Here is a 16,098-nt window from a genome sequence, read left to right as displayed (position 1 = left end):
CTGCCTTACCTACCTCACAGGGTTGACAAGGACGAAAACTGAGTGCTCCACCTTAAGCTCTTTGGAGAAAAGGTGGGATTTAAATGCTAAGAATAAGAATAGGAATAGGGCATTCCCAAGGAAGACCTTCCTCCTCAAAAAACAAAAACACACTATTTGTTGTTGTTGTTTTGAGTACCCTGTTGTCTGTGTCTTGTTTAAGGTGTGTATCCAACCTTGATGTGCTTATGGAAGGGGTGTGCAAGTAGTGCCCCCCACAAATGTGGAGGCTTGGGCAAACTGTATTATGCAAAACCAAAGTCTGTGTGAAAGTACATAAAGTATTTGGGAACGCCATTGGTGCAATCCCAAGCACATTTACTAAATAGTGTCATATTGAACTTGCACTTCACAAAATATTTTACTGTCAAGTTCATAAACACCTATGTAACCTTTTGTCTGGAGACTTAGAGCAAATAACCAGAGCTTGGAAAAGTTACTTTTTTTTAAACTACAACTCCCATCACCCCCAGCCAGCATGGCCACTGGATTGGGCTGATGGGAGTTGTAGTTCAAAAAAAGTAACTTTTCCAAGCTCTGCAAATAACACATTATTAAGAATAACCTTCCATAATTGTAAAGAGGTATGTCCACAGGAACATACACAGATTCCTTGTACCAAGGGTTCCCAATTTTTTCTTGAAAAGTTACACTTTTATTGTTTTCATTATATTTGTAAGCTGCTCTGAGCTCTGTTTTTAACAGTAGAATGGCAGCAGGATATAAATCCTCTTAATAAATAAATAAATAAATATTCCATAGTGTTGGAAACAAGAGTCTACACATTTAAGGCTGAATATGTAAGTTTTTTTAAAAAAGATTCCTCACATCTTCCCCATTTTTGATGGTAATCACTAGGGCACAAAAACAAAACAACTGGATAATGCAACTATTAATATGCTTAATTTGAATAGTTAGCAAATAATTTGCATAATATGCAAATTAGCCTACGAGGATTTGTGGAACTGGAATATGGCAACCCTAGACTACTGTATAAGGCTCTACATGTGTGTTTATGTGAGCATATTTGTCCACATGGTCAACCTAGGGATAGGCAAACCTGCCAATTTCAGTTTCTCTCCCATTTCTCTTTGTTTTTCAAACATAAATTAAGTTCCCAACATATCCACATCAGTTTGCAGGGGAAAAATTTATATGCACATCTGGGGTGGATCACAAAGCCAATATTTAGGTTTTGGTAATTGGCATTGTTCCTTTGCCTCCCTCCTTCCAAGACTAAGAGAGTAGCTACTATTTCAGGAACACAGATGTGTGCACTTCCTTGGCACGCCCGTTCTTCTTTCTTCTTAAATCTGATAGAATAATTTTTTTAAAAAAACAATATTACTACAAAATCTTCTGCCCTATTAAATCATGATAGTAAATACATTTTTAAAGTATCGCTTGGAAGTGTTTCCATAGCTTTGTGAACAAGATTCTGGTGCTAAATTTGTCATTTTAGTTGTTGTTTGTTGTTATGTGCCTTCAAGTCGATTACAACTTATGGCGTATGAATCAGTGACCTCCAAGAGCATCTGTCGTGAACCACCCTGTTCAGATCTTGTAAGTTCAGGTCTGTGGCTTCCTGTACGCAATCAATCCATCTCTTGTTTGGCCTTCCTCTTTTTCTACTCCCTTCTGTTTTTCCAAGCATTATTGTCTTTTCTAGTGAATCAGGTCTTCTCATTATGCGTCCAAAGTATGATAACCTCAGTTTCATCATTTTAGCTTCTAGTGACAGTTCTGGTTAAATTTGTTCTAGCACACAAATATTGGTCTTTTTCACAGTCCATGGTATCCGCAAAGCTCTCCTCCAACACCACATTTCAAATGAGTTTATTTTTCTCTTCTCTGCCTTTTTCACTGTCCAACTTTCACATCCATACATAGAGATGGGGAATACCATGGTCTGAATGATCCTGACTTTAGTGTTCAGAGATACATCTTTGCATTTGAGGACCTTTTCTAGTTCTCTTATAGCAGCCCTCCCCAGTCCTAGCCTTCTTCTGATTTCTTGACTATTGTCTCCATTTTGGTTAATGACTGTGCCAAGGTATTGATAATCCTTGACAAGTTCAATGTCCTCATTGTCAACTTTAAAGTTACAGAAATCTGTTGTCATTACTTTAGTCTTTTTGTAGTCCTGCTTTTGTGCTTTCCTCTTTAACTTTCATCAGCATTCTTTTCAAATCATTACTGGTTTCTGCTAATAGTATGGTGTCATCTGCATATCTTAAATTATTGATATTTCTCCTTCCAATTTTCACACCTTCTTCCTCTTGGTCCAATCCCGCTTTCCGTATGATATGTTCTGTGTACAGATTAAACAAATAGGGTGATAAAATACACCCCTGTCTCACACCCTTTTCTATTGGGAACCAATCGGTTTCTCCATATTCTGTCCTTACAGTAGCCTCTTGTCCAGAGTATAGGTTGTGCACCAGGACAATCAGATGCTGTGGTACCCCCATTTCTTTTAAAGCATTCCATAGTTTTTCATGATCTACACAGTCAAATGCTTTGCTGTAATCTATAAAGCACAGGGTGATTTCCTTCTGAAATTCTTTGGTCCGTTCCATTATGCAACATATGTTTGCGATATGATCACTGGTGCCTCTTCCCTTTCTAAAGCCAGCTTGGACGTCTGGCATTTCTCGCTCCATATGTGGTAAGAGCCTTTGTTGTAGAATCTTGAGCATTACTTTACTTGCATGGGATATTAAGGCAATAGTTCGATAATTACTGCATTCCCTGAGATCCCTTTTCTTTGGGATTGGGATATATATTGAAGAACACTTCCAGTCTGTGGGCCATTGTTTAATTTTCCATATTTCTTGACAATTTTTTGTCAAAATTTAGAGTAGCTTGTAGCAACTCTATTGATATGCCATCTGTTCCTGGTGATTTGTTTCTTCCAAGTATTTTAAGAACACCTTTTACCTCACTTTCTAAATTTTCTGGTTCTTCATCATATGGTTCCTCCATGAATGAATCTGTCATCCTTGCATCTCTTTTATAGAGTTCTTCAGTGTATTGCTTTCATCTTCCTTTTATTTCATCTCGGTCGGTCAGTATGTTCCCCTGTTAGTTATTCAGACATGCATTGAGGGTCATTTTAGTTAACTGATATTATTTACTTGGATTGTAGAGGTGAGGTATTGTGTAAGGATAAACTCTCTGCAGACCTTTGCCCTGCTATTGTTTCACCAGAACATGTTCTTGGAGTAACAGAAATGGGTGTTGGTGAGATACCACGGACAAGCAGTACTCCAAGCACCAGTGACTGCTCTGTAAACAGTGTGGGAGAGTCAAGAGGAGGGCCAGTGAAGAACCAAAGCTAGGGTCCTGTGTTGTAAAGAGTGACAAAGGGCCAAGGCAAACTTTGTTTCCCATAGGGGAGGTCACAGAACTGGGGAGTGGACAGCACTGTGAAAGTCTGGTGATGAGTCAGCACTCCTAAGGCCTAAGCCAAGGTCAAGGTTGGGAGACTGCTGAGATACAAAATAGGCTCTGAGCAGTCATATCAGGAATGGAGGCCTTGCAAAAGGGAGATATGCAATTGCTGGTGGATGCAGGTTATCTTAACAACTAAGAACACATTAGAAATATCAAATGAAAAGATTCCAAGTCATGTACACATTCTTTGGTAGCATGATAGAATGTTGTGCCTTCACATTAGTCATTACTGCAATATTGAAGCAAACTAGGAAGCAAGAAAAGAGCTGCAATCCAGCGCTTATCATGTATAATGCAAAGTGGACTTGAATGGCAATGTGCATCCTTATTTGCATCAGGGCATTTATCCAATTGATTCAGAAGGATCCATGGAAGCATTATGATGCAAATGGAAAAACCTTTTTGGATAGGTTACTGCACTAGCTGTGCCCCCAGAAACTGACCTTTGCTCGTGGGTCTACCTTGCTTAGTCAGAGCAAATGTTATGTGCAGAACATTCAAGGAGAATCCAGGGAGCCATATGAGAAGATTTCTCACTGAAATTAATGAGACTTTCCTCTGTGTCAATTTGATTGGCTGTAAATAGCTTTTAAAAAGAATAACCTGGTTCTTATTCTCTCTCACCCTATCCAATTTTCATCATTTTCAAAGTCAAAGGCAGGGGCATGTTTTGCTTGAAATATTTGTCCCGAAGGGCACAAAAAAAGTGATCACCTGATTGAATATTTTCTTCAGAACGTAAATGATAGCTTTTTGCATTACAAAATTTTGACGCATCTGGAAGTTGAACACTCAGCTTGAAAAATCTGGGTCTGAAAGATTTCCAGCACAGCCCCCACCCATGCACCCCCCCCTCTCTCTCTCATGAAAGCTTTCTTGTCTATTTCAAAGCCTTTAAAAGCAAAATCACTACTTGGCTTTAAAATATACACATACACTTTCAGCATTTTCGTTTCTCTGGGGCACAAATGAATTATCCAAAGTTTGAAAGGGAAACATTTCCTAGTCAGCCTGCAAAGAGACAGTAGTGGCAGCTGTAGAAATAACGCTCTGAAAAGACAGCCTGAAGATGTTGGAGATGAATTTCCCAGGGTTTCAAAACATCAGATCACAAGAAATATGCAGCATTCTCAGACAAGGCAGTCATGCTCTGTGCAAGATCATCAGAATTATTTTGATCAATTTTGGGACAGTGCCATAGCCAGTTTATATAGAGGAGAAACAGAAGAAAAGGTCACAACTTCCACAGGGCTCAGAATCCTAGTTAGGGTTGAAGGGTTGAAGGAAGGAAACAAACTGACAAGGTGAGCAATGTGAAGGTAATCGCAGTGGCAAACCATGTCACTTTTGGCAAGGTGCACATTGCAGCTTACATCTCATTGGTAACAGGATTCTTACCTGTGACTTGACTATTTGAAATATATCCCTAAAACATGGACAACTGTTCTCTTTTGAATGCTCAGAACAGGAACCTGGGATCGTTGCAGCCAGCTAACAGCTACTGTCTGAGTTGGCTTGCTCCAGTATTGGTCATGCTGTCATTGTGCCTGTTGGTGGTGGTGCCTGTTTGGGGCTGATCCATGACAGGACCTTCTTGGTAGCAGTTCTCCATTTGAGGAATGCCCTCCATAGTGAGGTACGTCTGTCTCCCTCATTATTAACATTCAGGAGGAAGTTTAACACACTCCTGCGTTCACCCAGGCATATCGGAATGGAAAAATCTTGTTCTCAACAATCCTGTTTTTGGTTTTTCAAAATGTTTTTAGTGCTCTGAACGTTTTAAAATGTTTGTAGATTTTCTTGAATGTTTTTAACTGTTTTACATATGTTTTATTTTATTTTTAATGGTCTTGCTTTACTGCTTGGCTGTTTCCCACCCTGGGCTCCTTTAGGAGGAAGGGCAGGAGAGAAACGTAATAAATAATTGAAATAAATAAATATTCCATATATTTATATACCACATGTTTCACAAATGCATTTTGTGCTTAAAGCATTTCATATCAAAGAGTCAAAATACAATAGTACAATAACCATAATACATAATAAAACTATAATATTCCTACAGTGCAGCACTATCAATTCAACAATTAATAATTCATTTGAAATATATCAAAAAATGTAAATGAGCATGAGGCTTACCAGTAGATCATATAACAATATTCAATAACTTCACATCCAAAAGTAGCCCCAAAGCTGGTAACATTAATACCAAGCACACCCCTTTTAAAAATATTTTTTATAGCTAGACTAGGGATTGGGGAGAAATTCAATTCAGTTCGCATTTGAAGCCAAATCTATCAAATCTGCGCTCTCCAAAACAATATGAGAACCAAAACCCAGCCATTGTTCAACATTTTCACGTATCCAAATTTAGTGATGCAATTTTCCAACCAAATAATGTTTACAAAAATGCATATATTACAGGAAAGTGTGCATGAAAATGAATATATTAGGGAAAATAACATACAAAACTGCATTAAATTAGGAAAAACTGCTTACAAAAGGTGCATGTTAGTCAAAACTGCACACAAAAATGTGTTAGGAGAAATTCACACTAATATGTTGAAGAATTTTCATGAGGATTTTTTGTTTAAAAAAATGGCAAATTGCTGCAGAAATATAGAGAACTGAATTTAAGATTGGAAAACTGAGAAACAGAGAAAACCGAAATTGACAGATCCTTCCATCCTTTACCTAGACCCAAAGGCCAGAGTTCTTCTGGCAACAACCCTCCTATAAAGGCTCCTGGGGCTGTAAGGGAGGGCAGGTGAGAGCAGCCATCTCCTTGTAGCAAACGCAGCTTCTCTATTCCCCTGGAAGAATCCACAAAAATATAGTCCTTGTGGTCAATGGTAGGGCTCCCCAGTTGGAAATATGTCTTACTCTATCCTATCCAGAGAATGCCAGTGGAAGACACAACAGGGGCTAGTGTTGAGCTGAGTCACCCTTCTCAACGTGGCATGGTAGGTTAATACTCAATGTTTGTAAAATAGAACTACATATTTCTCACATAATGCAATTCAGACTCCTTTCTCCTGAAAATCAATCTCTCTCTCTAATTCAGTGTGGAAGGGGAACATACAGAAACAGAACTCTGGCACTTTTTCAGAGCAGGAGCAATCAGAGGTGCTGTCAGGTTTGAGGGCACCACGGATGGGCAGCCTTGAAGAGCCCCCTCCCCCCAAAAAACCCTTGGTGCTCCTTCCAGCCAACCTTGGTGCTATAGCCTCCTGAGCTTTCACCTGTGCTTACATGCACCTGCCTGCCTACTGATCTTTTTATTGTTGTCAGTGTTGCAGACATCTTCATTGCCACCACTCTCACATGCACACCTGCCGCCCTTTCTCCTGCAGGCCAGTCCTCTTACTGTCATACTTACAGACCAAAGGAGTAGGGCAGCTGGCTTGGGTGAACAAGGATGGTTGCTGAAGCCAAGCCTACAGTTGCCTGCCACCACTTTACCTTAAAACTTTCCCAGAGTAGCCTGAAAGTGGCAGTTTGCTCAGCCACTCAGATGCCACCTCTGGGGTTCCAGCACTATTGTGGGTGCCAGAGCAATGATGGGGGGCATTGGCAGGGGGCAGCTTCAGGTAGTAGGCACAGTGCTTTCTCATGCACCTCTGCTTGCCACCACTGGCCCACCAACATAGGCTGTTGTTTGAGGATCTTGGGCTATGGGAGCTCCGGACTTTTGCAGGAGGCCCAGACTTATGCCCCGCAATCCAATAACGATGATGCCATCTGGCCAAGAACATCATGATAAGTTATGAATAAAACCTACAATAAATAATCATTTTGTTTTCCATTACAGGAAAAGGACAATAAAGCCTAATTTCCTTGAACTGGAACAATTGCATTGGATGAGAGGCTCTAATAATGTAACCAAATCCATTAACACGCCACTGGTGGGACGTGTCCATATTCCCTTTTATCGGTATAGTCTATAAAATTAAACCAAACTATCTCTTCTACTTTAACCTCTTGTGACCTTCAGTTTGTGTGTACATTTTTCTAAGAATGCTATTTCCCACACCGCCCAAAACCAATCTGAATTTACTCCAGTGAGGTCTTTCCAGAACCTTGCAGCCGTGGTTGTTTGTGGCATGTTTCCATAGAGCAGGGATAGAGAGCCTTTTCAGCCCAAGGGCCACATTCCTTCATGGACAGCTTTCTGGGGGCTGCATGCCAGTTGTGCATGGGGTCAGAGGCAAAAGTGTCTGGAGCAACAGATATGACTCTTACCCAGTGCTTTTGGGGGGTTAAAAATGAAGTGCCAGTTAGGGTTGCCAGGTTCAGGGCCTGAGACTGATCCTGCATCTTTAGGAGAAGGGAACGTCAGCCAAGTGCCGGTGTTCTTGCAATCCTGTAATGGGAAAAACCACCAGGTGGAATTCTCCCTTCCCCCTGCACAACTTTTAAAGATACAGAAGACCTCTTGGAGGCTGGGGGAAGGGAGAATTCCAACTTGTGGTTTTTACCATTACAGAGTTGCAAGAACACCTGCACTTGGCTGACATTCCCTTCTCCTAAAGATGCAGGATCAGTCTCAGGCCATGAACCTGGCAACCCTAGTGCCAGTACTCCTATCTTGATAAAAGAATCATGAGTGCCAGCACAAAATGGCTGCCATGGCAGCAAAAAAAGAGGTGCCAATACTAAGTACCGGTGAGTATTCTCACAAAAAAAGCCCTGCTCTTACCTTTGAACTATTACTACTACTACTACTACTACTAGTAGTAGTAGTAGTAGTAGTAGTAGTAGTAAAATGTGCTGTATACACCTGGCAGGTGGCTTTTAGGCAGTTTTCAAGTAATACAACCAATTAGAAAAAAATAACATAAATACACAGTAAAACAATTTCATCAAAACATGAAAATAAACATCCACAAATATGTCTAATGCTTGTCTAAACAGGTGTGTTATTAGTAGACTACATTCAAACCATACAAAAGCCAGAGTTTTCAGAATGTTCCCTCCACCACACTCCTACACACACACATGTATCTCCATCCAGGCAAACAAGAGGCCTTAGCAGAGTTACACATGCCAGACAGGCAAAATAACTCAAGGAGGATGCAGAGCAGGGCTGGTGAGGAGTGTGGCCTTGGGAGGGGACATAGTCTGGGGAGAGTCTTGAGGACGATATAGAGATGGCTGGAGAGCCCCACTCTTGACATAGAGAAAGTCAGAGAATGAGCCCTGCTCCCTATTCTATGACTGTCAGCTGATCCTTATATAGAATGGGTCAACACAGCTGCCAGAATTATTAGATTCTCCTTCAGGACTCCCCTTGAGGACTGCCTTGGTGAGCTCCTGCACTTCAACGCTAAGCACTACGCCACTGCTCTCTCTGTCTGACACTGACTCTAATTCTCTCTCTCTCTCTCATACACACATACACAGTTTGCTTGTCATTCTGCAGACTTGGAAAATGGCTTCTGGGGCCAGATATTTCAGGTCACTTCCAGACTGTCGGTATCTTGCAAGAAGGATTCAAGTGCATACCAGAAATTTAGTTTTGCACAATGAAAGTGGATTAAAGTGCTCTGTCTCCCTAGTGCAACAAACCCACTTTTTTAAAAAAATGACTTTTTGTGGTTAGGAAAGTGATGGGGAAACACATTGAAAAGTGTGGGAAGGAATGTTTAATGGGAAGATGTGTAAGCACCATGCAAGCAAATTAGTGTGAATGTTCATTGTCCTTTAACCTCCCCACTAATAAATCAGAATAAACGCTCAATAAAGAATGGACATAGTCTAACCTCCATGGAAGCTTTGTGCAGACAAATCAGAATGGATGCTCCATAAACAGGTTATCTGGAGGAGCCCTCAATGATACTGAAGACTGTCTGAATTAGTAGCAGCTACTGCTGACCTCTGAGCAGCTGCTCACCTTTACCCAGACCCTGGGTGACAACAGGCATGGGCGAGTAGTGCTTGTGTTTGCACACTGGAAAAATAAAATGCATAGAAGAGACACAGCAGACTTTGCATGATGAAGTAGCTTGCACATCTCCCACACATTCCTTTGCAACGATTGCAACAGCTGTGCAGATTCCAAAAATAGCTCCAAAGAAAGCTCCTCTACCTTTCTGGAATAAAAAGTTGGAAGTGCAGTTCTCTCTCCCCACATCCAGGTAATGTGTAAAGCAAAGGGTGAAGGGGCTTGAAGTAAGAGTAACATCCTATTTACACAGATTCTGCAAGATGACAATTGTTTTCGTTACTGTTGTTGTCGTTTTTCTCTCTCAGCTTACTTTTATAGTGAACTAAAGTTTATCCTAGCAACATGGCAACTAAAATTTAGAACAACTGCAAACTTCTAACAGCATACTCTGCAAACCAAAGAAAAGTGCCCCTAGCTCTATGTTCATTCTTAGACCATCTGGCAAATGACTTTTACAGAAAACTCTGATTTTATTCTCCATTTTAAGACTGTTTTAGAAGGCAGCCCTCTGGAGTCACTGCTGTGGTCTTCATAATCAGTAAGTCTGATCTCAGACTATGTCAGATCCATAGCCAGGTTTGTGCATGCTCTCAGGCTGTTGCTGTTGTTTTGATGATTTGTGTGTGTTGTTTGTATACATGCACAAATGCATCATTTACAAAACTGTGAAGGAGAAATGTAAATAAGAAATAATGGTCTGGTTTATATTTTATTTTTATGTCCTTTAAGACAGGGTCGGGAACCTGTGGCCCTCCAAATGTTGTTGGGACTCCAGTTCCCATTAGCCCCAGCCAGCATGGCCATGGGTCAGGGATGAGAGGAGTTAGAGTCGAGCAGCATCCGTAGGGCCAAAGGTTCCTCACCCCTGCTTTAAGAAAAACCTTTGCTTAACCAAATTCAGCAGCAGCTCACAAGGTGGGGCAATAGCCACAATGCTCGCTTTCTGGAGGGTGGGTTACTGTTGCTTACCAGTTTGGCTTCGCTGGCACATTTGCACTGTGCCAGTCTCCCCGCTCCCTTACCCCTCCCCTCTCCCTGTAAGCAACAGCAAGCCACCTCCTAAGCAGCTAGTGCAACGGCTCTGCCCAACCCAGTGAGCCACTTATGACCAAATTAATTCTTTTCCTGTTTTGAAAGATAGTGAGGGCCACTGTCTGCTCCGTGGCTCTGACGTGTCAGCCCATCCCTTGTATTTTGTGGAATGGAGAGACATAAGCTCTTTCAGCAGTGTATTTGCTGTTGCTGGGGAACTCAACATGTGGAATGATGATCAGGAACAAATAAGGAACTGCTAAGGAAGTAAATTATCTTGCCTTTAGAGCAACACCCACATTGTCTCTGCCTTTGCTTCTAGTATGAGCTATAACAAACAATCAGAAGTGCACGGGCATATCCACAGAAAGGACAGGATACTGTTTCACTTGGGACACCCTCATGCAGCCTATATACAACATGCTAGTCAATGAGGCCCAAGGAGGCTACCAGAATCCACTGCTGACCGTTATTTTGTGAGAAAGGGAGGCCTACTTCCTTTATTGGAGGGCATCGTGTGAGGGCAGAAGAGCTACAATGTGTTAGCACTGTTCTGGTCCATGGATGCTGAATGGCTAGAAATACCCATCATGGGCATAGGCCACAACATCACTGACCTCAGGTGTTGAGCTAACAAGCCTCCATGCCTCCTCTTCTGCTTCATGGCACCTTCTGGTAAGGGAAGCACTCACTCATATATTGACCCTCAGGTGGATGCTGTAGCTTCACAGGGCTGGTCCTATCATTAGGCAGAGTGAGGCAGCCACCTCAGGCAGCTGATTTTGGAGCTCTTGACAGGGCAGCAAATGGTTGGCTATGTAATTAACTATGATTGTATTTTTCTTCCCAGGGAAGAGGGGAGGTACTTGCAGGATTTTCTGCCTAAAGTGTCAACCTAATTTGACCAGCCTCAGGTACCATGTACCTTGACTTAGGAGGGAGGCACGCAAAATCAGATAGCAAAATATTTGGGGCCAGAAATATCCAGCAGCCTACCTCACCACACGCTACTGCTGTCAGCATTACTTACGCGCAGGGCTCCAGCATAGTTGGAAGATCACAAATGTGCTGCATAAGCACACCTGGACTCTGAAGTAAGCAAAATACAGGGAGGCTAGTCTCTGTTCTATATGTTTGGAAAGGTTTGCTTCAGGATTCTTCCAAAGCCATTTTCTATTTTTTTATTTTAGTGTCCAGCTTTCATTAAAACAGTGTTTCTCAAATTTTATTTTTCTGAATTAAATTTGGAAAAATACTTCCTTCTTATCCCAAAAAGGTTTACTTTTAAAGTGTGAAAAAGAATTCTCTACCCCCAGAGAAACCTATCTTCTGTGTTTTAAGCAAGCCTCTGATTGGAAGGGGGCAAGCCCAGAGCAATTATGCATGGGGCACCCAACAGGGCAGTTTCCTCTGAAGATGAATAATTCTCTTGTGTTTCTGGATTGAGTGTCCCAGTCACTGGTCCAAATATGACTGGACTGACTGATGCAAAGATGTGGCAGAATTATCTGTCCCTAGCAGAGGTGGATTGGAAGGAGGTAAGGCTGGAGCAATAAATCATGCAATGGGCAGGTCTGCTGTGGATGAGTGCTATGGACTTACAGTAGCTTTTAATGATTTAAATAATTGTTAACACAGTCTGGGATTTACTGCATTTGAGGCTGGAATGCTTAAAACTGATCGCATTAATTCATAATTACAAAAAATACAAATGAATAATATTGATTAAGAAGCCCCTATACTCAGTTCTCCGCAGAGTGGATTCAGCATCCAGGGCAGATAGTTTTGTAGAATTTTTGCTAGTCTTACCAAATCCCTTCTGGGGAAAAAAAAAACCTTGTCCCTTATGGACTATCTGCTTCCCTGTGTATAGTTAGAGCAAGAATAGACAGACTACTTTGAGCTTGGAGGATCTACTTTTTTTGTTTTACTTTTGTTTTTTAATTAAAACCCCAAGATCCACCAACTGGAGCCAGGCGCAAAAGACATTGAGAAGAATTCTGAGCCCAGGATTTTGCTTTGACTATCAGAACTGAACTGAGTCCATGGTCATTACACACACACACAAACACCATTCCTGATTACCCTTCTCCTGACTTTCTTAATTTCAGCAGATTTTTTTTTGGGGGGGGGAGTTGTTTTGCTCTTGTCCTTAAACAAATGGGAGCCAGAAATCCTTCTTGATCTACTTCAGATCACCTAGGGAATCTACCAGTAGATCTAACCTTGGCTTTAAGGTACCACTTGAAGGCCTTTTGCTAGTAATGTGCCACCCTGGGCTCCTGCTGGGAGGAAGGGCGGGATATAAATCAAATAATAAATAAATTGGCCGTTGGCGTATGGGGTACCACAAGACTCCATTCTGTCTCCCATGCTCTTTAACATTTATATGAAACCGCTGGGAGAGGTCATCTGGAGATTTGGAGTACAATGGCATCAATATGCTGATGACACTCAGCTCTATCTCTCCCTGCCACCTGATTGCAGGGAGGAAGTGCTCATCATAAACAGGTGCCTGGAGGCTGTGAAGGGCTGGATGTGGGCTAACAAACTGAAACTTAATCCAGACAAGACGGAAGTACTGCTGGTCAAGGGAAAAACTGCACCAGGGACGGGGTTACAACCTGTTCTGGATGGGGTTGCACTCCCCTTGAAGGAGCAGGTCCGCAGTTTGGGAGTCCTCCTGGATCCTGCCCTGCTGCTTGAATATCAGGTGGCTGCGGTAGCCAGGAGTGCTTTTGGCCAACTCATACCAGCTATGTCCATTCCTGGAGGCAGTTGACTTGGCCACAGTGACACATGCATTGGTGACATTGAGGCTTGATTACTGTAACACACTCTATGTGGGGCTGCCTTTGAAAACGGTTCGGAAATTGCAGTTGGTTCAAAATGCAGCAGCCTGAATGTTAACTGGAGCACAGCACAGGGAGCATATCACCCCTATACTTTATCGACTCTACTGGCTCCCAATTTGTTTCCAGGCCCAATTCAAAGTGCTGGTTCTGACCTTTAAAGCACTAACTGGCCTTGGACCAATATACCTGAGGGACCACTTATGCCCATATGTACCTGCCCGGGATTTAAGATCATCTACCTCTGGTCTCCTCTGCGTGCCTGGAATAAAAGATGTTAGACTGACAGGTACATGGAAGAGGGCTTTTTCAGCTGTGGCTCCCAAGCTTTGGAATACCCTACCCCAAGAAGTCCGCTCTGCTCCCTCCCTGTTGGTTTTCCGGAGACTTCTGAAAACGATCTTGTTCCGGAGAGCCTTTGGGAGGGACTGAAGGTAGAGCCTGACACTGATTTTATGCCTTCTGTGTTAAATTTTACCTTTGTAGTCCCTTTAGTACCACTCCCTATATATGTGTGTGTGTGTGTGTGTGTGTGTGTGTGTGTGTGTGTGTGTGTGTGTGTGTGTTGTGTGTGTGTGTATTATTTTATGTATTTTAATTGTATTTTATATATTTTAATTTATTTTAATGTTTTTGTGATTTTACTGTTTACAATTTTATTATGTATGTGTTTGATTTTATTTTTGTAAGCTGCCCTGAGTGCCCTATTATAGGATAGAAGGGCAGGATATAAATAAATAAATAAATAAATACAAGTCTGTCCCATCTTTCATACTTTTCTTGATTGCCAGTTTGTTTGACTTCTCATCCACAACTCCCCTCCCCCCAAAAAAAACACTTCTAAAAGACTTAATTAACAATAGAACAACTACTTTTAAGAACTGGCAAGTTTTTTGATGGCTCATTTCTAAAAGAGAGAGAGAGAGAGGCTAACGATACTTTCCCTCTGGCAACATGTTCTGAAACTACAAAAACAATGACACCTCTGAAGTAAGTTCCCATTCTGCTTCAGGGTATCCTTAATGTTTAGTGAGCTCATCTGAGTATGGATTTAACAATAGAGCTTTCATCTCCTTATAGTCTGGCTCATATATCTCTTGCAAAAGACTAAATAAACTAAAAGAGCCCCATCTTTACAATTGCAAATTGAGGAGTTAGCAGTTGGTGGCTTAGGTATTTTTTTAATGCCCTTGGGGTACCGTTTCTTCTATCAATTTCGAACAGGTTTTCTATCCATATGGATTTGTACACTTCGTCTTAGGATGATGCACATGTTAACAATGTACTAGTGCAACAAATGGACTGCCTTCAAGTCAATTCCGACTTGACCCTATGATTAGGGTTTTTATGGTAAGCAGTATTCAGAAGTGGTTGACCATTGCCTTCCTCTGAAGGTTAGCTAATAAAAGAAGGAAAGCTGTCAACATGATTGCGCTCTTTAAATGTTTTCATTTAGATATGTTTCAAGTGTTTTTCACAGCCTTGCAACAAGGTATTATAAAAACCAAAAAGCAGCACAACTAAGTTTCAGCAGGATATCTAATTGTTAAGGTCAACAAGAATGTTGAATTCCAGAATTTGAGGGTGGGGAAGATGGACAATGCATACTGTGGATGCACTTTGCTGTTGTAGACCTACCTTAGAAGTTCTACACATCTCGAGCATTTCTAATGAGATTTCTAATGTTTTAGCACAGAGACATAGCAAGCTGCCTTATACCAAGTCAGAGCATTGGTCCATCTGGTTCAGTTTGGCCCACACTGACTGTTAGCAGTGCTCCAGGATTTCAGACAGGGGTCTTTCCCAGCCCTACCTGGAGATGCCAGGGATTGAAGCATGTGCTCTACCACTAAGCTACAGCCCTTCCTCCTGTAGAACATTATTACTTCTAATATAATAGGTGGAGATGCAAGATATGCATGTGTTTTTGCAGCTTGCCCATCATCTGTTTTGTGGATTTGAACTCAGCAGTAGATCCAACATAAATGTATGGTTGCCATTCTTTTACATTGGATCCTGCATCAAATTTCAGGCATCGTAAAGCCACAGAGTTCCTATGTTGCATCTGATGTATTGGAAGTAAGTTCCATAGTGTTCCATGTGGCTTATTCCCAGCTTTAAAGTGTGCATAGAATTGCATCCCTAAACGTTACTGTATGTATTGCTGTTTGCCACAACAATGTTTGTATGATCTGCATATCACTTCCATGTTCAGCCAGAGAGTCCACTGTGCAATGGGTAGCCAGAAAAAACAAACTGAGAACTCCCAGTTTACTCTTGCTTTGCCAGTACCAAGAACACACATTTTGAATGGGATCAATACCTTTGGCAAGCTCAGATTCTTTCCAGTTCACTGCCAGTCTATTAGAGACTAGAACCATCCACACAATCAACTACCAGTCCCAAACTTTCATACAGTTGATTGTCAGTAACAATTACAACACTGGCGGCTCTGTTTTGAGTTGCAGATACATAGTGGGACACATGGCTAGAATTTTTCAATACTGACTTTGTTTTGGAGCAGAGGGACAGGTATCACCTACCACTTTGTATCCATAACATTATTTTCTCCCTCTGCTCTGCTTTTATTTGTCTGTCACAACCTCAGTAAGTTTCTCCCCACTTCCATTTCCAAGCATGATGCCCTCTCCAGTCAAAGCAGTTAGCTTCATAGGTTAGGGTTCCCTAGTGTATCAGATCAGCTTCCCATTCTTTTTCAGCTGCTGAGATGCAGAAAAGAGGAGGATGGCCAACTATTCTGTATGCATATTC

This window comes from Rhineura floridana, chromosome 5 (genome assembly GCF_030035675.1).
Source record: "Rhineura floridana isolate rRhiFlo1 chromosome 5, rRhiFlo1.hap2, whole genome shotgun sequence".
Lineage (NCBI taxonomy): Eukaryota > Metazoa > Chordata > Lepidosauria > Squamata > Rhineuridae > Rhineura > Rhineura floridana.
This window is presented reverse-complemented; position numbering follows the sequence as displayed.